Raw genomic sequence first — 12,832 nt, forward strand, 5'->3', positions numbered from 1 at the left:
CGCGAATTTTCGCGAAATGTGGGTTTTTTATTGAGTGGGTGGGATTCGGACAGCTGGAGACCGTCGTCAGCACACGTCCACCGTGATGTTGGACGGCCAGGGGCCGTTGTCAGCACACAAGGGGTTAAACGTGTACATTTTTGAATTCACATTAATTCATTACAAATATTTAATCAGTGTGAAAGTCTTTTTTCATTACAATGGTTCCACAACTTCTTTTACAGCTACTGTTTGTTGTGTAATTTTGAGAACATATTTTTTATAAATAATAATTATGTTTTCTTGTTGAATGAAACAGTGATTTGTTTTTATTTTTATGTTTAATTCAGTAATAACAGTAAATTAATAAAATGTCATTTATTACATTGATCAGGATGATGTTTAATTTTTTTTAAGTCAGCTTTTAGGGCTTACTGTATCAAAGAGTGTACACATTCTCTGTCTATGGGAAAATGTTTTAGTGCAAATGAACTATTGTTTGATTTATTTTCTGGGGATGTTTTTATAGTAGTTGGCTTCTGTTCAAGGTAGGGATAGGCGGGCCTTGGTCATTTGTAATTAATTCCACCTTTCTTGCTAGCATTTCATGCATTGTGTTTAGTTTGTTTGGATATTTTTGGTGTCAGTTTTATTAGGGATTTTGCTAGTCTTAGTTTTTGATAGCGTACGCCTATATCAGTGACTAAAGGGGGGTACAAAAATCCTACTCCCCGCTGCTCTCTTATCCACTTTATAATGAGAAAAATGCACTGTCCTCCGCCAACGTTAAAAACCTGTTCTCCCGGGCAACACCCAAGAACACCCACTAACAGTGCACCAGACTATAATTGGTCACACACAAGTCCACACCCGACGTTGGACCCCGCTCTTAATAGAGCAAAAAATGTGAGAGAAGCAAATGACCCCTCATGGAAACACCACCAACGGGGTAACTGGTATACAATTTCCAGACAGGCCCCTGTCTCATCATCGGTGGTCATTTGCTTCTCAAAGAAAAATAAGCAGAAAGGAAAGGAGTGTCCAAAACAAACAACATGTAGAGTGACAAATGGTGAAGTGCAGAATTATCTGCTAGTGACAAACACACACAAAAATAACAACTGAGTTAGGGCGGTGATTGTGTGCTGTAATTATTAAAAAGGCTGGTAGCTACTCATGCCTACCATAACCTACTGCCAGTGCCGACATGTTTCACTGCTATGTTGCGTTAAAGCAGTTTCATCAGGGCTGCACTCGAAAGCTGCCACTTCACTTTTTTGGACACTAGTTCTATAGCGTGCAGGGGACAGCCAAGCCACTCGGCTGAGGAAAGGCGCCTTCCTGGCACGTCACGATAACGATTTTTAGCGAAAGAAACAAGGGACATACTTACGTTGGAAGTGTTTGTTGTCCTGGATTAAACAGGAGCGGCCGGTACGAGTGGCTTGGCTGTCCCCTGGATTGGTTAAGGGACTGGTGTGTTTTGTGTGTGTTTTTATGCACTCAGTTGTTATTTTTGTGTGTGTTTGTCACTAGCAGATAATTCTGCACTTCACCATTTGTCACTCTACATGTTGTTTGTTGTGGACACTCCTTTCCTTTCTGCTTATTTTTCTTTGAGAAGCAAATGACCACCGATGATGAGACAGGGGCCTGTCTGGAAATTGTATACCAGTTACCCCGTTGGTGGTGTATCCGTGAGGGGTCATTTGCTTCTCTCACATTTTTTGCTCTATTAAGAGCGGGGTCCAACGTTGGGTGTGGACTTGTGTGTGACCAATTATAGTCTGGTGCACTGTTAGTGGGTGTTCTTGGGTGTTGCCCGGGAGAACAGGTTTTTAACGTTGGCGGAGGACAGTGCATTTTTCTCATTATAAAGTGGATAAGAGAGCAGTGGGGAGTAGGATTTTTGTACCCCCCTTTAGTCACTGATATAGGCGTACGCCAGTGGATTGGGTCTTTATTTGCATTGTAGATTTTGAGTGGAGGGCGACCCTTTCTGTATTCCCTCTGTGCTCCTATATAGTGTTTGAATTAGTTTTTGATAGGTCTGGTTTTTTTTTAAATATTTCTGTAAAGTGTTACAGTGTAAGATGCCTTCTTCCATGTGTTCCTTAGGAGGAATTGTCCCATCATTACATTGCATTGTTAATTGTGCTTTTTGAGAGACAGTCCACTTGTAGACATTCCAACATGGAATGTGAAATTTGAGATTGCACCTGTGTCCTTGTCTGTGCAAGTGACCAACACAAGTGTTTTCAAAGTAGTTAATTAGTGGGAAAGGTTGTTTTAGTTTATTTGGTAGTATGGTGATTCTATTAACATGTAATAGTTTTGGTTACCTCTGTGACAGGACATAGGCAAATGCTGTTATTTTTTTATTTCATATGTAGATTAGGCACTTGTGGCATTTTCTATAATACGTGTAGTTTTTTGTAGGTGCCTCATATACTTTGAAGTAGTAGTAGTCCCCATATGTTGCTGTGTGTGGGTAGACTGTTTCAATCGTGGAAATCAAAGATTGTGCAAAATCAATAACCATGTTTTGGAAATTGTATCCATTTTTTATGTCTGATTAGTGTATAGACGTTGTTATAATTTGCACTTTGCGAATTCATATACACACCAAGAAGGATATTCACCAGGCAGTTACACATTACCATACCTCTCAATTCCAGTTCATATCACAGGCCACACTGACAGACCTTGCCTCCTTCCTGGCCCCAGTGATGCTTCCCTGTGACACTTTATCTCCCTGATGGCCTGCCACCTGAGTTTTATAAAACATATGCCTCACAACTGCCCCCTCAACTGGAGACAATATATGATAGAGCACTGACCAAAGCACATCCTCCACCTACACTATGTGAGGCTCTCCTGATATCACTACCAAAGCCAGGTAGAAGCCCAGAAGACTTAGCTTCCTATAGGCCATAGGCCCTACTCAACACTGACTATAAAACACTGACCAAGATACTGGCTGGCATATTGGCCCCAATAGTCCCACAATTTGTACACCCTGACCAAAAGGGGTCTGGGCCCACTGGAAACACCTCCTTTAAGCTGTGACGCTTCTTTAGGGTTCTTAAATATGCCCCATTACAATGGCCTTCATCGGGGTGCCTGGTACTCGACTTGCCGAAGGCTTTTGACCCTGGAGTGGCCCTACCTGTTTGAAGTTCTCACCCGTTATGACCTGGGCACCCATTCTCTTCACCTCATCAAGCTCTTATATACCGAACCCATGGCCAGGGTTAAGACTGGGAGGCTCATATTGGATACGATCCCTACAGAGGCAGCTGCCGGTGTTGCCCACTGTCCCCGCTCTTATTCTCCCTGGCAATGGAACCAGTGGCACATGTGCTCCATGAGCAAGACCATCAGTGGGGGAATCCTTTAGGCGACAGCTCTGACACGGTGTCATTGTATGCGGATGGCATGCTTTTATGTCTCCACAATATTTGCAAGGCTTCCATATTGCTTTAGTTTCTGGCCTGACGGTAATTTGCAAAAAACACAGTTGATGGACAGAATGTAGAACAATGTCATACATTCATCCCAGTACAAGGATCTGGGCCTAAATCCATCGTTTTTTTGCACTCCACACCACCCTGGGTTAGACACTGGCTATATGCAAATCAGCTCTGACCCTGTGCCTCATGGGAACAGTCCAGTCCGAACTACCAAGCCATGTCTTTCCCAGAACGGAATCAAGCATCCAAGGACCGGTTTCTGGCTATCAGCCTTCATCAGCCTGGATAGCTTGACTCCAGTGGTGTGGAGAGCCTTGGACTCACGTCTGAGCATACCCAGCCCACTCGGGGTGAAAATTGCAAAAAACACAGTTGATGGACAGAATGTAGAACAATGTCATACATTCATCCCAGTACAAGGATCTGGGCCTAAATCCATCGTTTTTCTGCACTCCACACCACCCTGGGTTAGACACTGGCTATATGCAAATCAGCTCTGACCCTGTGCCTCATGGGAACAGTCCAGTCCGAACTACCAAGCCATGTCTTTCCCAGACCTGAATCAAGCATCCAAGGACCGGTTTCTGGCTATCAGCCTTCATCAGCCTGGATAGCTTGACTCCAGTGGTGTGGAGAGCCTGAGACTCACGTCTGAGCATACCCAGCCCACTCGGGGTGAAAATTGCAAAAAACACAGTTGATGGACAGAATGTAGAACAATGTCATACATTCATCCCAGTACAAGGATCTGGGCCTAAATCTATCGTTTTTGTGTACTCCACACCACCCTGGGTTAGACACTGGCTATATGCAAATCAGCTCTGACCCTGTGCCTCATGGGAACAGTCCAGTCCGAACTACCAAGCCATGTCTTTCCCAGACCAGAATCAAGCATCCAAGGACTGGTTTCTGGCTATCAGCCTTCATCAGCCTGGATAGCTTGACTCCAGTGTTGTGGAGAGCCTGGGACTCACGTCTGAGCATACCTAGCCCACTCGGGTGAAAATTGCAAAAAACACAGTTGATGGACAGAATGTAGAATAATGTCATACATTCATCCCGGCTGGAATGCCAGAAACCGGTCCTCGGAAGCTTGTTTCCGGTCCAGGGAAGACATGGCTTGGCAGTTCGGGCTGGACTGTTCCCATGAGGCACAGGGTCGGACTGATTTGCATATAGCCATGTCTGAACTGGGGTGGCAGAGTGGGCTAAAGAACGGTGAAGGATTAAACCCAGATCTTTTGACTGGGTGTGAGTGTTTGATTGATTCAGATGCTCCGTCCATCACCACCCCCTTTTGTACTGCTTTTGGCCACCATAAGTGTGGGAGGGTATGCTCAGACGTGAGTCCCTTGCTCACTTTGCCACTGGATTCAGGCAAGCCGGGCTGAAGACGGCTGGAATGCCAGAAACCGGTCCTCGGAAGCTTGTTTCCGGTCCGGGGAAGACCTGGCTTGGCAGTTCGGTCTGGACTGTTCCCAAGAGGCACAGGGTCAGACTGATTTGCATATAGCCATGTCTGAACTGGGGTGGCAGAGTGGGCTAAAGAACGGTGAAGGATTAAACCCAGATCTTTTGACTGGGTGTGAGTGTTTGATTGATTCAGATGCTCCGTCCATCACCACCCCCTTTTGTACTGCTGACGGTAATTTGGGCTAAGTCCTGCCTCTTTCCATTTGTGTCACTACCACAGATCCTGCCTTACAGATTGGCGGTACTTCTCTGCAGTGGCAGTATGACATGTTCCGCTATTTGGGTATATGTAGATACCACACCCTGGCTGACTTAATGGATGGCAATCTGACCCATGCTGTGACCTCTGTTCGTGAGCAAATGGGGTTTTGGTGATCTTTGCCACTTTCAGTGGTTGGTGGCGTCCCACTCACCAAACTTTTGGGGTGCTACCTTCTTGCTTATATTATTTTGCCAACCTGCCTCTTTAAATAACAAGACTCTTCTTCCAATTGCTCAAACAACTAACCAGGGACTTCATATGGCATGTCCCATTGTGCAGAGTTGCCCTTGCCAAACTTTACCTGCCCACTGGTCAGAGAGACCGAAGAGTCTCAAACTTTGAGCACTATTACCTGTCCTCCCAGCTACAGTGGGTGGCCAGATGCCTGGAGGGCTGATGCTCAATTCCCCTGGGACCTGCCCTGAATACCTCTGTTTCACCTTCACACACGGTTGCCAGCACCCCACTCCTTTATGCTACAAGTGGCGCACCGCTGTTTCAAGAGGAGTCTGTTTCTCATCAGGGCTATCCCACCCTAGGCTCTAGCTCAGCCACTTCTCTGTATGCCACGTGGAGTGATGGTGAACAGGTAGATCTCTATCCAGCAGGGATCCACACTGCACTTAACAATGCAATATATTCATGTCATGGGCATGGCCAACACTTGACGAGGTGGTTAGCTAGCTCCTTGAACTCCCACACCGCTGCACTTTTCACCCAGCTGCCTCAAGACCGAGATGTGGTCCTCGATAGGCTCCTCACCAACAAAGACTAGCAGCGTGTATGGGAATATACTGCCCAGGTGTACTGAAATGCCTACTTCCATTTGATACACAGAACTGCACAGAGCATGCCTTACTCCTCACAATATCAACCACTATTTCCAGCACATCGATGCCAACTGTCCTCAATGCCACATAACTGATGCTGACCTATTACATTTGTTATGGCTCATGCACTACTGGCGAGATATCACCACTCAGTTGTCTCACGTCTCGGGACACCATACCGTACACTCAAGGGAGGTATGGTTAATATGCCTGCTTCATCACCCTAAAATAGCCAAAGCATCCACAAGCTTTATAGAAGTGGCACTTCTACTGGTTAAGCACCAAATCAAGCACAGATGGAAGCCAGCCCCAACCCCCCACAGTAGCCAGCTGGGCCCTTTCTTTGAAGGCTTGGGCCCAGGCCGAAAGAAAGGCACTTCACGGGGAGGACTCCAAAGGCTTGCATAAATATACCATAGCCTCTGCCTGGGAGGAGCTCCTGATGAAGCCCTCGCTTGCTCTCCTAATGTGCAGCAGCAGCACTGCAGGCTAGTGCTAATGAGCATGTTCGGGCTGGTCAGAAAAATGAACAGCCCAAACCCGAACATGTGCACTGGGCCTGCCTGCTGTCAGCGTCAGTCAAACACAACACAAATCTAACCCTGAGCCCACCCTCTTCAGCGTCCTGACTGACAGACTCGGGCGTGGATTTCGAGTCAGGTCAGGACGGTGAAGTAAGTGACGTGACAAGGAAATGTGGCCATGCTGTCCATGTGGCATTAGTGGGGCAATGCCCCAATGGACGCACCGCCACTGGGCTAGCCCAGGTTGAGTTGTTACAGTTGGTCAATTGTCCTCACTATTGCAGTGTCCACCACCCACTCTATATTCTCTTAACCCCATACTCCATCCCAGAGACAAGATTCCCAATATTTGTATTCCTTTTGATATGTTTTGCACTTTTATCTCTTCTCTTTTGCTTCTTCTAAATCTTCAGCAACTTGTTAAAACATTATGCAAATGTCAAAAAAGTGTATGAATATTATAAATACTACTTTGTGCACTGTAAGATATTAGTTGATGAAGTGCAAATAAGAATGGGTTAAAAAAATAAGTTGCACTTTTCTTGTGTGGCAGAAGTGAAAATATTTCAATATATTAACTCCTTCACTACTGGGGTCAGCCCCCTCCCCTCATCAGTGCTGAGCCGTTTTTGGTCATTTAGGGTAGTTTGTGCTTAGGGCTTCACAACTTTTCTTCCACATAGGATATCCACAACAAATTTGCATCTGTTCTTTTCCTAAATATGAAATCAACAAATGGTTTACTGTGCTAAAGTCACCATCTTCCCAGTTTTCAGGAACATACCTAATTGAATCATAAAACCTAATTTAGGGGTCGATTACGATGGCGGACAGAAGGACGACCGCCGTCCTGGAGTAGGCGGAAAATGCCTTTTTACAGTCCGCTAGCTGCGGCCAGTCCGTCCTCCACAGAACAGGTACATCTGAGGCAGCACATGAGAGGGGCTAAGTTCATCAACAGTCCATGGCACAGAGAAGGCACATCTGAGGCAGCACATGAGAGGGGCTAAGTGCATCAACAGTCCATGGCAAAGAACAGAGCAGGTACATCTGAGGCAGCACATGAGAGGGGCTAAGTGCATCAACAGTCCATGGCACAGAACAGGTACATCTGAGGCAGCACATGAGAGAGACTAAGTGCATCAACAGTCCATAGCACAGAGCAGGTACATCTGAGGCAGCACATGAGAGGGGCTAAGTGCATCAACAGTCCATGGCACAGAGCAGGTACATCTGAGGCAGCACATGAGAGGGGCTAAGTGCATCAACAGTCCATAGCACAGAGCAGGTACATCTGAGGCAGCACATGAGAGGGGCTAAGTGCATCAACAGTTCATGGCACAGAGCAGGTACATCTGAGGCAGCACATGAGAGGGGCTAAGTACATCAACAGTCCATGGCACAGAACAGGTACATCTGAGGCAGCACATGAGAGGGCACAATGCAGCATCCTAACAGCAACAGGGCAGTGTTGATAACAGAGCAGGTACATCTGAGGCAGCACATGAGGGCACAATGCAGCATCCTAACAGCAACAGGGCAGTGTTCACAACAGAACAGGTACCTCTGAGGCAGCACATGAGAGGGGCTAAGTGCATCGACAGTCCATGGCAAAGAGCAGGTACATCTGAGGCGGCACATGAGAGGGCAAAATGCAGCATCCTAAGAGCAACAGGCCAGTGTTCACAACAGAGAAGGTACATCTGAGGCAGCACATGAAAGGGGCTAAGTGCATCAACAGTCCATGGCACAGAGCAGGTACATCTGAGGCAGCACATGAGAGGGGCTAAGTGCATCAACAGTCCATAGCACAGAGCAGGTACATCTGAGGCAGCACATGAGAGGGGCTAAGTGCATCAACAGTTCATGGCACAGAGCAGGTACATCTGAGGCAGCACATGAGAGGGGCTAAGTACATCAACAGTCCATGGCACAGAACAGGTACATCTGAGGCAGCACATGAGAGGGCACAATGCAGCATCCTAACAGCAACAGGGCAGTGTTGACAACAGAGCAGGTACATCTGAGGCAGCACCTGAGGGCACAATGCAGCATCCTAACAGCAACAGGGCAGTGTTCACAACAGAACAGGTACCTCTGAGGCAGCACATGAGAGGGGCTAAGTGCATCGACAGTCCATGGCAAAGAGCAGGTACATCTGAGGCGGCACATGAGAGGGGCTAAGTGCATCAACAGTCCATGGAACAGAGCAGGTACATCTGAGGCAGCACATGAGAGGGGCTAAGTGCATCAACAGTCCATGGCACAGAGCAGGTACATCTGAGGCAGCACATGAGAGGGGCTAAGTGCATCAACAGTCCATGGCACAGAACAGGTACATCTGAGGCAGCACATGAGAGGGCAAAATGCAGCATCCTAAGAGCAACAGGCAGTGTTCACAACAGAGCAGGTACATCTGAGGCAGCACAAGAGAGGGGCTAAGTGCATAAACAGTCCATGGCACAGAGCAGGTACATCTGAGGCAGCACATGAGAGGGGCTAAGTGCATCAACAGTCCATGGCAAAGAGCAGGGACATCTGAGGCGGCACATGAGAGGGGCTAAGTGCATCAACAGTCCATGGCACAGAGCAGGTACATCTGAGGCAGCACATGAGAGGGGCTAAGTGCATCAACAGTCCATGGCACAGAGCAGGTACATCTGAGGCAGCATGTGAGAGGGGCTAAGTACATCAACAGTCCGTGGCACAGAACAGGTACATCTGAGGCAGCACATGAGAGGGGCTAAGTGCTTCAACAGTCCATGGCACAGAGCAGGTACATTTGAGGCAGCACATGAGAGGGGCTAAGTGCATCAACAGTCCATGGCACAGAGCAGGTACATCTGAGGCAGGACATGAGAGGGCACAATGCAGCATCCTAAGAGCAACACGGCAGTGTTCACAACAGAGCAGGTACATCTGAGGCAGCACATGAGAGGGGCTAAGTGAATCAACAGTCCATGGCACAGAGCAGGTACATCTGAGGCAGCACATGAAAGGGGCTAAGTGCATCAACAGTCCATGGCACAGAGCAGGTACATCTGAGGCAGCACATGAGAGGGGCTAAGTACACCAACAGTCCATGGCACAGAACAGGTACATCTGAGGCAGCACATGAGAGGGGCTAAGTGCATCAACAGTCCATGGCACAGAACAGGTACATCTGAGGCAGCACATGAGAGGGCACAATGCAGCATCCTAACAGCAACAGGGCAGTGTTCACAACAGAGCAGGTACATCTGAGGCAGCACATGAGAGGGGCTAAGTGCATCAAAAGTCCATGGCACAGAGCAGGTACATCTGAGGCAGCACATGAGAGGGGCTAAGTGCATCAACAGTCCAAGGCACATAACAGGTACATCTGAGGCAGCCCATGAGAGGGCAAGATACAGCATCCTAAGAGCAACAGGGCAGTGTTCGCAACAGAGCAGGTACATCTGAGGCAGCACATGAGAGGGGCTAAGTGCATCAGCAGTCCATGGCACAGAGCAGGTACATCTGAGGCAGCACATGAGAGGGGTTAAGTGCATCAACAGTCCATGGCAAAGAGTAGGTACATCTGAGGCGGCACATGAGAGGGGCTAAGTGCATCAACAGTCCATGGCACAGAGCAGGTACATCTGAGGCAGCACATGAGAGGGGCTAAGTGCATCAACAGTTCATGGCACAGAGCAGGTACATCTGAGGCAGCACATGAGAGGGGCTAAGTACATCAACAGTCCATGAGACAGAACAGGTACATCTGAGGCAGCACATGAGAGGGCAAAATGCAGCATCCTAAGAGCAACAGGGCAGTGTTCCCTGCAGAGCAGGTACATCTGAGGCAGCACATGAGAGGGGCTAAGTGCATCAACAGTCTATGGCACAGAGCAGGTACATCTGAGGCAGCACATGAGAGGGGCTAAGTGCATCAACAGTCCATGGCACAGAACAGGTACATCTGAGGCAGGACATGAGAGGGCACAATGCAGCATCCTAAGAGCAACACGGCAGTGTTCACAACAGAGCAGGTACATCTGAGGCAGCACATGAGAGGGGCTAAGTGCATCAACAGTCCATGGCACAGAGCAGGTACATCTGAGGCAGCACATGAGAGGGGCTAAGTGCATCAACAGTCCATGGCACAGAACAGGTACATCTGAGGCAGGACATGAGAGGGCACAATGCAGCATCCTAAGAGCAACAGGCAGTGTTCACAACAGAGCAGGTACATCTGAGGCAGCACAAGAGAGGGGCTAAGTGCATAAACAGTCCATGGCACAGAGCAGGTACATCTGAGGCAGCACATGAGAGGGGCTAAGTGCATCAACAGTCCATGGCAAAGAGCAGGGACATCTGAGGCGGCACATGAGAGGGGCTAAGTGCATCAACAGTCCATGGCACAGAGCAGGTACATCTGAGGCAGCACATGAGAGGGGCTAAGTACATCAACAGTCCGTGGCACAGAACAGGTACATCTGAGGCAGCACATGAGAGGGGCTAAGTGCTTCAACAGTCATTGGCACAGAGCAGGTACATCTGAGGCAGCACATGAGAGGGGCTAAGTGCATCAACAGTCCATGGCACAGAACAGGTACATCTGAGGCAGGACATGAGAGGGCACAATGCAGCATCCTAAGAGCAACACGGCAGTGTTCACAACAGAGCAGGTACATCTGAGGCAGCACATGAGAGGGGCTAAGTGCATCAACAGTCCATGGCACAGAGCAGGTACATCTGAGGCAGCACATGAAAGGGGCTAAGTGCATCAACAGTCCATGGCACAGAGCAGGTACATCTGAGGCAGCACATGAGAGGGGCTAAGTACACCAACAGTCCATGGCACAGAACAGGTACATCTGAGGCAGCACATGAGAGGGGCTAAGTGCATCAACAGTCCATGGCACAGAACAGGTACATCTGAGGCAGCACATGAGAGGGCACAATGCAGCATCCTAACAGCAACAGGGCAGTGTTCACAACAGAGCAGGTACATCTGAGGCAGCACATGAGAGGGGCTAAGTGCATCAAAAGTCCATGGCACAGAGCAGGTACATCTGAGGCAGCACATGAGAGGGGCTAAGTGCATCAACAGTCCAAGGCACATAACAGGTACATCTGAGGCAGCCCATGAGAGGGCAAGATGCAGCATCCTAAGAGCAACAGGGCAGTGTTCGCAACAGAGCAGGTACATCTGAGGCAGCACATGAGAGGGGCTAAGTGCATCAGCAGTCCATGGCACAGAGCAGGTACATCTGAGGCAGCACATGAGAGGGGTTAAGTGCATCAACAGTCCATGGCAAAGAGTAGGTACATCTGAGGCGGCACATGAGAGGGGCTAAGTGCATCAACAGTCCATGGCACAGAGCAGGTACATCTGAGGCAGCACATGAGAGGGGCTATGTGCATCAACAGTCCATGGCACAGAGCAGGTACATCTGAGGCAGCACATGAGAGGGGCTAAGTACATCAACAGTCCATGAGACAGAACAGGTACATCTGAGGCAGCACATGAGAGGGCAAAATGCAGCATCCTAAGAGCAACAGGGCAGTGTTCCCTGCAGAGCAGGTACATCGGAGGCAGCACATGAGAGGGGCTAAGTGCATCAACAGTCCATGGCACAGAACAGGTACATCTGAGGCAGGACATGAGAGGGCACAATGCAGCATCCTAAGAGCAACACGGCAGTGTTCACAACAGAGCAGGTACATCTGAGGCAGCACATGAGAGGGGCTAAGTGCATCAACAGTCCATGGCACAGAGCAGGTACATCTGAGGCAGCACATGAAAGGGGCTAAGTGCATCAACAGTCCATGGCACAGAGCAGGTACATCTGAGGCAGCACATGAGAGGGGCTAAGTACATCAACAGTCCATGGCACAGAACTGGTACATCTGAGGCAGCACATGAGAGGGCCTAAGTGCATCAACAGTCCATGGCACAGAACAGGTACATCTGAGGCAGCACATGAGAGGGCACAATGCAGCATCCTAACAGCAACAGGGCAGTGTTCACAACAGAGCAGGTACATCTGAGGCAGCACATGAGAGGGGCTAAGTGCATCAAAAGTCCATGGCACAGAGCAGGTACATCTGAGGCAGCACATGAGAGGGGCTAAGTGCATCAACAGTCCAAGGCACATAACAGGTACATCTGAGGCAGCCCATGAGAGGGCAAGATGCAGCATCCTAAGAGCAACAGGGCAGTGTTCGCAACAGAGCAGGTACATCTGAGGCAGCACATGAGAGGGGCTAAGTGCATCAGCAGTCCATGGCACAGAGCAGGTACATCTGAGGCAGCACATGAGAGGG

Source organism: Lissotriton helveticus, chromosome 5_1 (genome assembly GCF_964261635.1).
Source record: "Lissotriton helveticus chromosome 5_1, aLisHel1.1, whole genome shotgun sequence".
NCBI classification, from domain to species: domain Eukaryota; kingdom Metazoa; phylum Chordata; class Amphibia; order Caudata; family Salamandridae; genus Lissotriton; species Lissotriton helveticus.